We start from the raw sequence: 14,591 nt of genomic DNA, 5'->3' as shown, positions 1-14,591 counted from the left end.
AACTACAGTCACAGCCACAGGCACAGCTCCAACTACAGCCATAGCCACAGCCACAGCTCCAACTACAGTCACAGCCACAGCCACAGGCACAGCTCCAACACAAACACCAGCACGGATACAAACACCAACACAAACACCAACACCAACACAGATACAAACACCAACACAAACACCAGCACGGATACAAACACCAACACAAACACCAGCACGGATACAAACACCAACACAAACACCAACACAAACACCAGCACGGATACAAACACCAACACAAACACCAACACCAACACAGATACAAACACCAACACAAACACCACACAGATACAAACACCAACACAAACACCAACACAAACACCAGCACGGATACAAACACCAACACAAACACAGATACAAACACTAACACAAACACCAACACAAACACCAACACAAACACCAACACAAACACCAACACAAACACCAGCACGGATACAAACACCAACACAAACACAAACACCAACACAGATACAAACACTAACACAAACACCAACACAAACACCAGCACGGATACAAACACCAACACAAACACCAACACAAACACCAGCACGGATACAAACACCAACACAAACACAAACACCAACACAGATACAAACACTAACACAAACACCAACACAAACACCAACACAAACACCAACACAAACACCAGCACGGATACAAACACCAACACAAACACAAACACCAACACAGATACAAACACTAACACAAACACAAACACCAACACAGATACAAACACCAACACAAACACCAGCACGGATACAAACACCAACACAAACACCAACACAAACATCAGAACGGATACAAACACCAACACAAACACAAACACCAACACAGATACAAACACTAACACAAACACCAACACAAACACCAACACAAACACCAACACAAAAAACAACACAAACACCAACACAGACACAAACACCAACACCAACACAAACACCAACACCAACACCAACACCAACACCAACACAAACACCAACACCAATACCAATACCAACACCAACACCAAAACCAACACCAACACCAACAGAAGCACCAACACAAACAACAACACAAACACCAGCACAGATACAAACACCAACACAAACACCAACACGTACAGCAACACAGACACCAACACAGACACCATCACAGACACCAACACTAACACCAACACAAAGACCAACACAAACACCAGCCCCGCCACCAATACAGCCATCAACACAGACACCAGCCCCAACACCAACACAAACAACAACACAGACATCAACACAAACATGGAGTCCTGTAGCTCAGTGGTTAGAGCACTCGCTTTGCAAGTGAGAGACCTGTGTTCAATTCCAGGCAGAGGGCGAAACCTCGGGCAAGTTTCCTTACTCCACACAGAGCCTAATAATAATCCCTCCAAAACCACAAACAATAATAAATTGGTCATTTTCAATCCACGACTGTGTGTGGGACATTGCTGTGCGCAATTGGCTGCCGCGTTCGCCCACAAATATACAGTCAATTCACTTTACAGTGTGTTCTGTGAAGCGCTTTGGGACGTCCTCCCGACGTGAACAGCGCTATATCAAATGCAAGGATTATTATTTTTATTAAACATCTTTTCAAGTCAAAACAAATGCAAGGATTATTATTATTATTATTATCTCACATTTTTTTAAAAGTGCAATTCATGATTGCGAAGTTTAACATAAACAGGATGACCAATTTGGACAAAATGTCCCACAGAGGGCAATAAAGACAATGACTCTTTAAGTAAGTCAGTAAATGAGTCAGTTAGTCAGTCAGTAAGTGAATCAATCAGTCAGTCAGTGAGTCAGTCAGTAAGTGAGTCACTCAGTGAGTCAGTCAGTAAGTGAGTCAGTCAGTCAGTAAGTGAATCACACAGTCAGTAAGTAAGTCAGTCAGTAAGTGAAGTCAATCAGTAAGTGAGTCAGTCAGCAAAGGTGCTTGATTTCATTCTGAATGTTGCGTTCTCTGAATGCTCCCCCTCCTTGCCCCACTACTCGCCGACATTATTAACCTCTCCCTGTCATCTGGCACTGTTCCTTCCCCCCTCAAAACAGCCACTATCACCCCCACCTTGAAGAAACCTTCCCTTGACCCATCACAGCTGTCCAGCTCCCGGCCCATCTCAAACCTCCCTTTCCTATCCAAGGTCCTTGAGAGAGCCGTTGCCTCCATGCTTCGCTCTTTCCTCTCCTCTCACTCTCTCCATGAACCCCTCCAATCGGGTTTCTGTGCTGCCCACAGCATGGAAACTGCTCTGGTCAAGGTCACAATGGCATCCTGACCATGTGTGACTAGGGCTCCCTCTGCCTCCTCATCCTCCTCGCCCTCTCCGCCGCCTTTGACACCGTGGACCACATCACATCACCCCATCACCCCCACCCTCGCCCGACCCCATCACTCCCACCCTCGCCCGACCCCATCAACCCACCCTCGCCCAACCCCATCACCACCATCCTCAGCTCTTTGGGATGTCCTCCCGACGTGAAAGGGGCTCTATAAATGTGATTTGTTGTTGATGTCTTAGTGAGTGAACATAAGAATTTGTTTGATGAAAGAAGAACAAGGTCCATGGGGGCGGTTACTATCACAGAGAAAGAGATGTTCACGTCACGCTCCAAACTGTTTCCCACAATATCATTTCCAAACACAAATGTGTCTCACACCCCCACACATCCCCCCACACACCCTCACACCCCCACACATCCCTACACACCACCACACATCCCCTCACTCACCATCACATCCCCTCACAAACCTACACATCCCCTCACATCACCTCACACCCCAACACATCCCCTCACACCCCCTTACATGACCTCACACCCGCACACATGATCTCACAGCCCCTCACATCACCTCACAACCCCTCACAACCCCTCACACCCCCAGACATCCTCTCACGCCCCCACATATCCCCTCACACCTCCTCACATCACCACATACCCCAATACATCCCCTCACACCCCCTCACTTCACATCATAACCCCACGCATCCCCTCACATCCCCTCACATTCCCTCACACCCCTTAACACTCACACACCGCAACACATGCCCTCACACCCACTCACACCCACTCACACCCCATCACATTCCTGCACACCCCCACATCCCACACACATTCCCTCACATCCCCTCACACCCCCTCACTTCACATCATAACCCCACACATTCCCTCACATACCCTCAGAACCCCACACACTCCCACAAACCCCACACATGCGCTCACACCCACTCACACCCCCTCACACTCCCACACATCACCTCACAACCCCTCACTTTAATTTACATCCACTGACATCACTTCACAGCCTCACATCCCCTCACACTCCCACACATCACCTCACACCCCCACACATGACCTCACACCCCCTCACATGACCTCACACTCCCACACATACCCTCACACCCCCTCACATGACCTCACACTCCCACACATACCCTCACACCCCCTCACATGACCTCACACCCCCACACATACCCTCATATACCCTCACACCCTCTCACACGCCCACACAGCCCCGCGCAGATCCTCACACCCCCTCACATCACCTTATACCCCCACACATCGCCTCACACCCCCTCACACCTCCTCAACACTCCCTCACATCTCCTCACACCCCATCCCATGCCCTCACAGCCCCTCACATCCCCTCACACCTCCACACATCCCCTCACACCCCCTCACAACCCCTCACACACCTACACATCCCCTTACATCCCCTCACACACCCACACAGCCCCCCACATCCCCACACATCCCCTCACACACCCACACACACCAATACATCCCCTCACACCCCCACACATCTCCTCACACCCCCACACATCACCTCACACACCCCTCAAACACCACACACACCCTCACATCACCTCACACCCCCTCACGTCTCCTCACACCCCATCCCACGCCCTCACACCCCCGCACATCCCCTCACATCAACTCACACCCCCACACATCCCTTCACACTCCCACACATCCCATCACACCCCCACACATCCCCTCATACCCCCTCACATCACGTCACACCCCCATACATCCCCTCACAACCCCACACATCCCCTCACACCCCCTGACAACCCCACACACCCCTTCACCTCCTCCACCCCCTCCCCACCTCCACCAGACCCACCACCATCTTCTACCGCCCTTGGAAGAAGTTACCCCCACAATCCCTAACCGATGCCTTGGAGTCCTCTGAACTCCTCTCCCTCTGGCCTTCAACCCTCACCGACCCCTCTTCTCCTCTCTCCCTCCTCCACAATACCCTCTCCTCCACACTCGATACTCTTGCCCCCATCACTTCCCGCACTGTCTCCTACTCCCGCTCCTCCCCCTGGTACACCACCCACCTCCGCTCACTGAAAAGCCAGGTGCGGGCTGCTGAGCGCACCTTTGTCAAATCCGGCTTAACGGTCCACCGACAAATCTGGCTGGACCTCCTCAAAATTTACCGCTCCACTCTAGCCTCGGCCAAGTCGTCCTTCTACTCCAGGATAATCCTGGAGGCGAAGAACAACCCCAGGCTACTGTTTTCCACCACAACCCGACTCCTCCGTCCCCCCCGCCACCCCGCGCAGGTCATCTCCTCCAACCTTCACTGCGAGGAGATGCTGGATTTCCTTGAATCCAAGATCAAGGGAATCCGCTCCGCGGTCACTTCCCCTCCAACTTCCACCCACCACCCACCCCTTCCCTCCCACACTCCGACTCCTACCCATCCTCCCCTACACACCTTCGTACCCGTTTCCCCACCCTCTGTCACTGAACTCATCCTATCCCTAAAACCAACCACCTGCTCCCTTGACCCCATCCCCACTCCACTCCTTATCTCCCAGCTCCACTTTCTTGCCCCACATATCACTGACATCATCAACCTGTCCCTCTCCTCTGGCTCTGTCCCCATTCCATTAAAAACTGCCATCATCACGCCCACCCTGAAAAAACCCTCCCTTGATGCGTCGCAGCTATCAAGCTACCGGCCCATCTCCAACCTCCCCTTTCTCTCCAAGGTCTTGGAAAGAGTTGTCGCCTCCCAACTGCGCTCTTTCCTTTCCACCCATTCTCTTTTCGAACCCCTTCAGTCAGGTTTCCGTGCTGCCCATAGCACAGAAACTGCCCTGGTCAAGGTCACCAATGATATCCTGACCATCTGTGACCAGGGCTCCCTCTGTCTCCTCGTCCTCCTCGACCTATCGGCAGCATTCGATACGGTCGACCACGCTATCCTACTCCACCGCTTGTCCTCCCACCTCAACCTTCAAGGCACTGTCCTTGAATGGTTTAGGTCGTACCTTTCTCACCGTCTTCACTTTGTCTCGACGAATGGCTTCTCCTCCACCCCCCGTACTGTCTCATGTGGTGTCCCTCAGGGCTCTGTCCTCGGTCCCCTCCTCTTCACCCTCTATATGCTCCCCCTCGGTGACATCATCCGCAGACATGGAGTTAACTTCCACATGTATGCGGATGACACCCAACTCTACCTTTCCTCCTCTACTCTCAACTCCACGACCACCGATGTCCTGACAGCTGCCTGTCCGACATCGAGTCCTGGACGAGAGACAACTTTCTTCAGCTCAACGTGCGAAAAACCGAGGCCCTCCTGATTGGCTCACGTCAGCGCCTCCGCACCTCAGGCGCTGACACCATCAGCATCCAAGGCTGCACTCTCCACCTCTCAAAGCCAGTCAGGAACCTCGGCGTTTTGTTCGACCCTGAGCTGTCCTTTCTCCCTCACATCCGCACCACAACTGGCACCGCCTTCCATCACCTCCGGAACATCGCCAGACTACGGCACTACCTCACCCCTCACGCTGCTGAAACCCTGGTCCACGCCTTTGTCACCTCAAGGCTGGACTATGGGAACTCTCTCCTCGCCGGCCTTCCCGCCCCTCCCTCCACAAGCTGCAGGTCATTCAGAACTCTGCAGCTCGTGTACTGTCCCGCACCAGGCTTCGCGACCACATCACTCCCACCCTCGCCCTCGCCCTCGCTCGCCTCCACTGGCTCCCCATCCCCCAGAGGATTGATTTCAAGATCCTCATCCTCACCTACAAGGCCATTCACGGCCTTGCTCCCTCCTACCTCTCCAACCTACTATCCCCCTACCTACCTGCCCGTACCCTCCGTTCCTCTGGCTCCGGTCTGCTCCACGTCCCCCGCCCCAACCGCCCTACCATCGGTGGTCGGGCCTTCAGCCTCTCAGCCCCGAGGCTCTGGAACTCCATCCCCCAGTGCCTTCGCCGCTTCCTCCCTTTCCTCCTTCAAGGCCGGTCTCAAAACCTTTCTCTTTGACCGTGCCTTCAGCTCCCCTCTCGACTCTCTTCCCCCTCCTCGCTCCCTCCCTTCCCTCCCCTCACCCTGACCATTTCCCCCCTCCTCGCTCCCTCCCTTCCCTCCCCTCACCCTGACCATTTCCCCCTGCTCGGGTCATGACCCAACTGTGCAGCGCCTTGGGACGTCCTCCTGACGTGAAAGGCGCTTTATAAATGGAATCTTGTTGTTGTTGTTGTTGTCACACTCCCACACATCTCCTCAGAGCCCACACATCCCCTCACACCCCCTCACATCCCCTCACACACCCACACAGTCCCCCACATCCCCACACATCCCCTCACACCCCCACATATCCCCTCACACCCCCACACATCACCTCACACACCCCTCACACACCACACACCGCCTCACATCACCTCACACACCCACACATCCCCTCACATCACCTCACATCCCCTCACATCCCCTCACACACCCTCACATCACCTCACACCCCCTCACGTCTCCTCACACCCCATCCCACGCCCTCACACCCCCTCACATCCCTTCACACCCCCTCACAGACCCACACATTCCCTCACACCCCTTCACATCACATCATAACCCCTCACACCCCCTCACATCACCTCACACCCCCTCACATCACCTCACACCCCCTCACATCTCCTCACACCGCACCCCACACCTTCACACACCCTCACATCCCCTCACACACCCTCATATCCCCACACATCCCCTCACACCACCTCACAACACACATCCCCTCACATCCCCTCACATCCCCTCACATCCCAACACATCCCCTCACAAACCCTCACTTTAATTCACATCCCCTGACATCACTTCACAGCCCCTCACATCCCCTCACACTCCCACACATCACCTCACACCCCAACACATACCCTCACATACCCTCACACCCTCTCGCACCCCCACACATCCCCTCACACCGTCAAACATCCCTTCACATCCCCTCACACCCCCACACAGCCCCGCGCAGATCCTCACACCCCCTCACATCACCTTATACCCCCACACATCGCCTCACACCCCCTCACACCTCCTCAACACTCCCTCACATCTCCTCACACCCCATCCCACGCCCTCACACCCCCACACATCACCTCACACCACCACACATCCCCTCACAACCCCTCACTTCCCTTCACACCCCCACACATGCCCTCACACCCCCTCACATCCCCTCACGCACCCACATATCCCCTCACACCTCCTCACATCACCGCACACCCCAATACATCCCCTCACACCCCCTAACACTCACACACACCCCCACACATGCCCTCACACCCACTCACACCCCATCACATTCCTACACACCCCCACACACCCCCTCACACCCCACACACATTCCCTCACATCCCCTCACTCCCCCTCACATCCCCACACATCTCCTCACACTCCCTCAAACCCCTTTGCATCACATCATAACCCCACACATCTCCTCACATTCCCTCACACTCCCACACATTCCCTCTCATACCCTCAGAACCCCACACACTCCACACATGCGCTCACACCCACTCACACCCCCTCACACTCCCACACATCACCTCACAACCCCTCACTTTAATTCACATCCCCTGACATCACTTCACAGCCCCTCACATCCCCTCACACTCCCACACATCACCTCACACCCCCACACATACCCTCACACCCTCTCGCACCCCCACACATCCCCTCACACAGTCAAACATCCCCTCACATCCCCTCACACCCCCACACAGCCCCGCGCAGATCCTCACACCCCCTCACATCACCTTATACCCCCACACATCGCCTCACACCCCCTCACACCTCCTCAACACTCCCTCACATCTCCTCACACCCCATCCCACGCCCTCACAGCCCCTCACATCCCCACACATCCCGTCACACTCCCTCACAACCCCTCACACCTCTACACATCCCCTTACACACCCACACAGCCCTCACATCCCCACACATCACCTCACATCCCCTCACATTCCCTCACATCACTACACACCCCCACACATCCCCGCACACCCCCACACATCACCTCACACACCCCTCACACACCGACACATCGCCTCACATCCCATCACAACAACAACAACAACAACAAGATTCCATTTATAAAGCGCCTTTCACGTCAGGAGGACGTCCCGAGGCGCTGCACAGTTGGGTCATGACCCGAGCATTGGGGGGAAATGGTCAGGGTGAGGGGAGGGAAGGGAGGGAGGGAGCGAGGAGGGGGGAAATGGTCAGGGTGAGGGGAGGGAAGGGAGGGAGCGAGGAGGGGGAAGAGAGTCGAGAGGGGAGCTGAAGGCTCCCTTCCTTACACTTCCTTACACCCCCTCACATCTCCTCACATCCCATCCCACGCTCTCACACATCCTCACATCCCCTCACACCCCCTCACATCCCCTCACACTCCCACACATCCCATCACACCCCCACATCCCCTCATACCCCCTCATATCACGTCACACCCCCACACATCCCCTCACAACCCCACACATCCCCTCACACCCCCTGACAACCCCACACACCCCTTCACGTCCTCTCACACCCCCACACACCCCCCCACATCCCCTCACACGTCCTCAAAATTCCCTCACACCCCCTCACATCACCTCACACGCCAACACATCCCCTCACACACCCTCACACCCCCTCACGTCTCCTCACACCCCATCCCACGCCCTCACACCCCCGCACATCCCCTCACATCAACTCACACGCCCACACATCCCTTCACACTCCCTCACAGACCCTCACACCCCCACACATCTCCTCACACACCCTCACACCCCCACACATCACCTCACACCCCCTCACATCACCTCACACCCCCACACATCTCCTCACACACCCTCACACCCCCACACATCACCTCACACCCCCTCACATCACCTCACATCACCTCACACCCCCACACATCTCCTCACACACCCTCACATCCCCTCACACCCCCACACATCCCCTCACACCACCTCACGACACACATCCTCTCACATCCCCTCACACCCCCTCACATCCCCTCAGATAACCTGACACCTTCACACATCCCCTCACACCCCCACACATTCCCTCACATCCCCTCACACCTCCACACATTCCCTAACATCACCTCACACCCCCACACATCCCCTCACACCCCCACACTTCCCCACACATCCCCTCACACCCTCACACATCCCCTCACACGCCCACACATGCCCTCACAGTCCCACACATCCCCTCACACCCCCACACATTCCCTAGCATCACCTCACAAACCCACACATCTCCGCACACCCCCACACATCCCCTTACACACCCACATATCCCCTCAGACCCCCTCACATTACCTCAGACCCCCTCACACCCCCTCACATCACCTCATACACCCACACATCCCGTCACACCCCCACACATCTCCTCAGAGCCCACACATCCCCTCACATCACTTCACACCCCAACACATCCCCTCACAGCCCCTCACATCACCTCACACGCCACACATCCCCTCACATCACCTCACACCCCCACACATCCCCTCACATCACCTCACACCCCCACACATCCCCTCACATCAACTCACAGCCCCATACATCCATTCACACACCCTCACATCACCTCACACCCCCACACATCCCCTCAGACCCCTTCATATCCCCTCACACCCCCACACATCCCCTCACATCACCTCACACCCCAACACATCACCTCACAACCCTTCACATCACCTCACACCCCCTCACACCCACTCACACCCCCACACATCACTTCACATTCCCTCACAACCCACACACATTCCCTCACATCCACTCACACCCCCTCATACCCCCTCACATCCCCACACATCCCTCACACTCCCTCAAATCACCTCACACCCCCTCACACACCCACACACTCCCACACATCCCTTCACACCCCCTCACATTAATCACACCCCAACACATCCCCTCACACCCTCTCACACCCCCAAACAACCCCTCACATCCCCACATATCGCTGCGCAGCTCCTCACACCCCTCACAATACCTTACACCCCCTCACATCTCCTCACACCTCATCCCACGCCCTCACAGCCCCTCACATACCCTCACACCCCCTCACATCCCCACACATGCCCTCACACCCCCTCACATCACGTCACACCCCCTCACATCCCCTCATCACCTCACACCACCTCACATCCCCTCACACCCCCACATATCCCCTCAGAACCCCACACATTAGCTCAGACCTCCTCAGACCCCCTCACACACCCTCACATCACCTCATATCCCCTCACATCCTCTCACACCCCTTCTCACCCCCACACACCCCCACACATCCGCTCACAACTCCAAACATCCCCTCATACCCCCACACATCCGCTCACGTCCCCACACATCCCCTCACATCGCCTCACACCCCAACACATCACCTCACACCCCCTCACGTCTCCTCACACCCCCTGACATCCGCTCACAACTCCAAACATCCCCTCATACCCCCACACATTCCCTCACACACCCTCACATCCCCGCACACACCCACACATCCCCACACATCTCGTCACACCCCCTCACATCCATTTACACCCCCACATATCCCCTCAGATCCCGTCACATTACCTCAGACCCCCTCACACCTCCTCACATCAACTCATATCCCCACACACACCCTCACATCCCCTCACACCTCCACACATCCCCCCCACACCCCAACACATCCCCTCACATCCTTTCACATCCAGTCACACCCCAACACATCCCCTCACACCCCCTTACATCCCCTCATACACCCACACATCCCCTCACACCCCCTCACACATCCTCAAACTCCCTCACGTGTCCTCACAACCCATCCCACGCCCTCACACCCCCTCACATCACCTCACACCCCCACACATCCCCTCACACCCCTTCACATCACCTCACACCCCCACACATCCGCTCACCCCCCCCACATGCCCTCACACCCCCACACATCCCCTCATACCCCTTCACATCACCTCACACCCCCACACATCCCCTCACACCCCTTCACATCACCTCACACCCCCACACATCCGCTCACCCCCCCCACATGCCCTCACACCCCCACACATCCCCTCACACCCCTTCACATCACCTCACACCCCCACACATCCGCTCACCCCCCCCACATGCCCTCACACCCCCACACTTCCCCACACATCTCCTCACAACCCCTCACATCCCTTTACACCCCCACATATCCCCTCAGACCCCCTCACACCCCTTCACATCCCCTCACATCCCCACATCCCCTCAGACCCCACACATCCCCTAACATCACCTCACACATCAACACAACCCCTCACAACCCCTCACACCCCACACATCTCCTCAAATCACCTCACACCCCCTCACATCCCCTCACACCCCACACATCCCCTCACATCCCTTCACACCCCCTCACATCCCCTCACATCAGCTCAGAGCCCACACATCCCCTCACACCCCCACACATCCCCTCACATCACCTCACACCCCCTACATCACCTCACACCACCTCACAACCCGTCACACCCCACACATCCCCTCACATCACCTCACATCTTCTCACACCCCCACACATCCCCTCACATCCCAACACATCCCCTCACACCCCCATACATCCCCTCATACCGCCTCACATTCCCTCACACACCCTCACATCCCCTCACACCCCCTCACATCACCTCACACACCAACACATCCCCTCACACCCCCACACATCCCCTCACATCACCTCACACCCCCACACATCCCCTCACATCACCTCACACCCCAACACATTCCCTCACACCACCTCACATCACCTCATACCACCTCACAACCCGTCACACCCCACACATCACCTCACATCTCCTCACACCCCCACACTTCCCCTCACACATACCCTCACACCACCACACATCCCCTCACACCCCCACACTTCCCCTCACACCACCACACATCCCCTCACATCCCCTCACATACCCTCACACCACCACACATCCCCTCACACACCCTAACATCACGTCACACCCCCTCACATCCCCTCACAACCACACACATCCCCACACATCCTCTCACACACCCTCACATCAACTCACACCCCAACACATCCCCTCACAAACCCTCACATCACCTCACACCCCCTCACATCTCCTGACACCCCATCCCATGCCCTCACACCCCATCACATCCCCTCACACCCCATCCAATGCCCTCACACCGCCTCAAACCCCTCAAACCCGTCCCACCCCCTCACACAGCCTCACATCTCCTCACATCCCCTCACACCCCATCACACGCCCCCTCACACCCTCACATGCACCCTCATACCCTCACAGGCCCTCGCACACCCTCACACGCCACCTCACACCCTCACACGCCCCCTCACACCCCATCACACGCCCCCTCGCAACCTCGCACGCCCCCTCACACCCTCACACGCCCTCGCACACCCTCACACGCCCCCTCACACCCTCACACGTACCCTCGCACACCCTCACACGCGCCCTCACACAACCCCTCACACACTTACACACCCCATCACATCCCCACACACCTCGCCCCACCCTCACACGCCTCTTCACACCCTCACACACGCTCACGCCCCCTGACATCCCGTCACACCCTCACACACCCCCTCACACCCCGACACATCCTCTCACATCCCTTCACACCCAGTTCCATCCACTCACACTTCCTCATATACCCTCACACACCCTTACACCACCTCACAGCCCCTCACACCCCGTCCCTCCCCTTCACACACCCCCTCATGCCCCCTCACATCCCGTCACACCCTCACACACACCCTTTCACACTCATACACCCCGTCACGCCCTCACACACCTCCTCACACCCCATCCAACACCATCACACCCCCTCACACCCCATCCCACCCCCTCACACGGCCTCACACCCTCACATCCCCTCATACTCCGTCCCACCCACTCACACGCCCTCGCATCCCCTCACATCCCCTAACACCTCCTCACAAGCTGTCCCATCCCCTCATACCCTCACACAACCCCTCACACTCCCGCACACCCCCTCACACCTCGTCACATCCACTCACACCCCGACACATCCCCTCACATGCCCCTTCACACCTTCACACACACCCTCACGCCCCCTCACATGCTGTCACACCCTCACACACACCCTCACACCCCGACACATCCTCTCACACCCCATCCCATTCCCTCACACGCCTTCACACCCCGTCCACCCCTTCACACCCCGTCCCATCCCTTCACACCCCCTCATATCCCCTTACACACCCTCACACCACCTCACACCTCGTTCCATTCCCTCACACGCCTTCATACCCCGTCCACCCCTTCACACCCCGTCCCATCCCCACACCCTCATATCCCCTTACACACCCTCACACCCCGTCCCTCCCCCTCACACACCCCCTCACACACCCCATCATGCCCCCTTCACATACTGTCACACCCTCACTCACCCCCTCACACACCCCCTCATATCTCCTCACACACTCGAATTCAAGATCCTCATCCTCACCTACAAGGCCATTCACGGCCTCGCTCCCTCCTACCTCTCCGACCTACTATCCCCCTACTTACCTGCCCGTACCCTCCGTTCCTCCGGCTCCGGTCTGCTCCACATCCCCCGCCCCAACCGCCCTACCATCGGTGGACGGGCCTTCAGCCTCTCAGCCCCGAGGCTCTGGAACTCTATCCCCAGTGCCTTCGCCACTTCCTCCCTTTCCTCCTTCAAGGCCGGTCTACAACCTTTCTCTTTGACTATGCCTTCACCTCCCCTCTCGACTTTCTACCCCCTCCTCGCTCCCTCCCTTCCCTCCCCTCACCCTGACCATTTCCCCCCAATGCTCGGGTCCCGACCCAACTGTCCAGCGCCTTGGGACGTGCTCCCGACGTGAAAGGCGCTCTCTAAATGAAATCTTGTTGTTGTTGTTCACACCCCGTTACATCCGCTCACATCGCCTCACATCCCCTCACACCCCCTCACATCTCCTCATATGCCCTCACACCCCGTCCCACCCCGTCACATCCCTTCACACCCCCTCACATCCCGTCAAATCCCCTCACACCCACAATCACAACCCATCACACCCCGTCACATCCCCTCACACCCGCACTCACACCCACTCCAGGAATTAGTACTAATAATGCTTGCAATTGCTACAGTGCCTTAGCATGCCTTTCAGTCTGAAAGCGCTTCATAGGATCCACTGTGAGGGGGGGACAAGGAGCTCAGTTGGATTGAGACTAATTAAACAACTTGTCAGATATCCACATTGTGCAATGGTAACAATAACTAGATCCCCATAGATGGCAGAACAATA

The sequence above is a fragment of the Callorhinchus milii genome, unplaced genomic scaffold, assembly GCF_018977255.1.
Source record: "Callorhinchus milii isolate IMCB2004 unplaced genomic scaffold, IMCB_Cmil_1.0 Scaffold27, whole genome shotgun sequence".
In the NCBI taxonomy this organism is placed as follows: domain Eukaryota; kingdom Metazoa; phylum Chordata; class Chondrichthyes; order Chimaeriformes; family Callorhinchidae; genus Callorhinchus; species Callorhinchus milii.
This window is presented reverse-complemented; position numbering follows the sequence as displayed.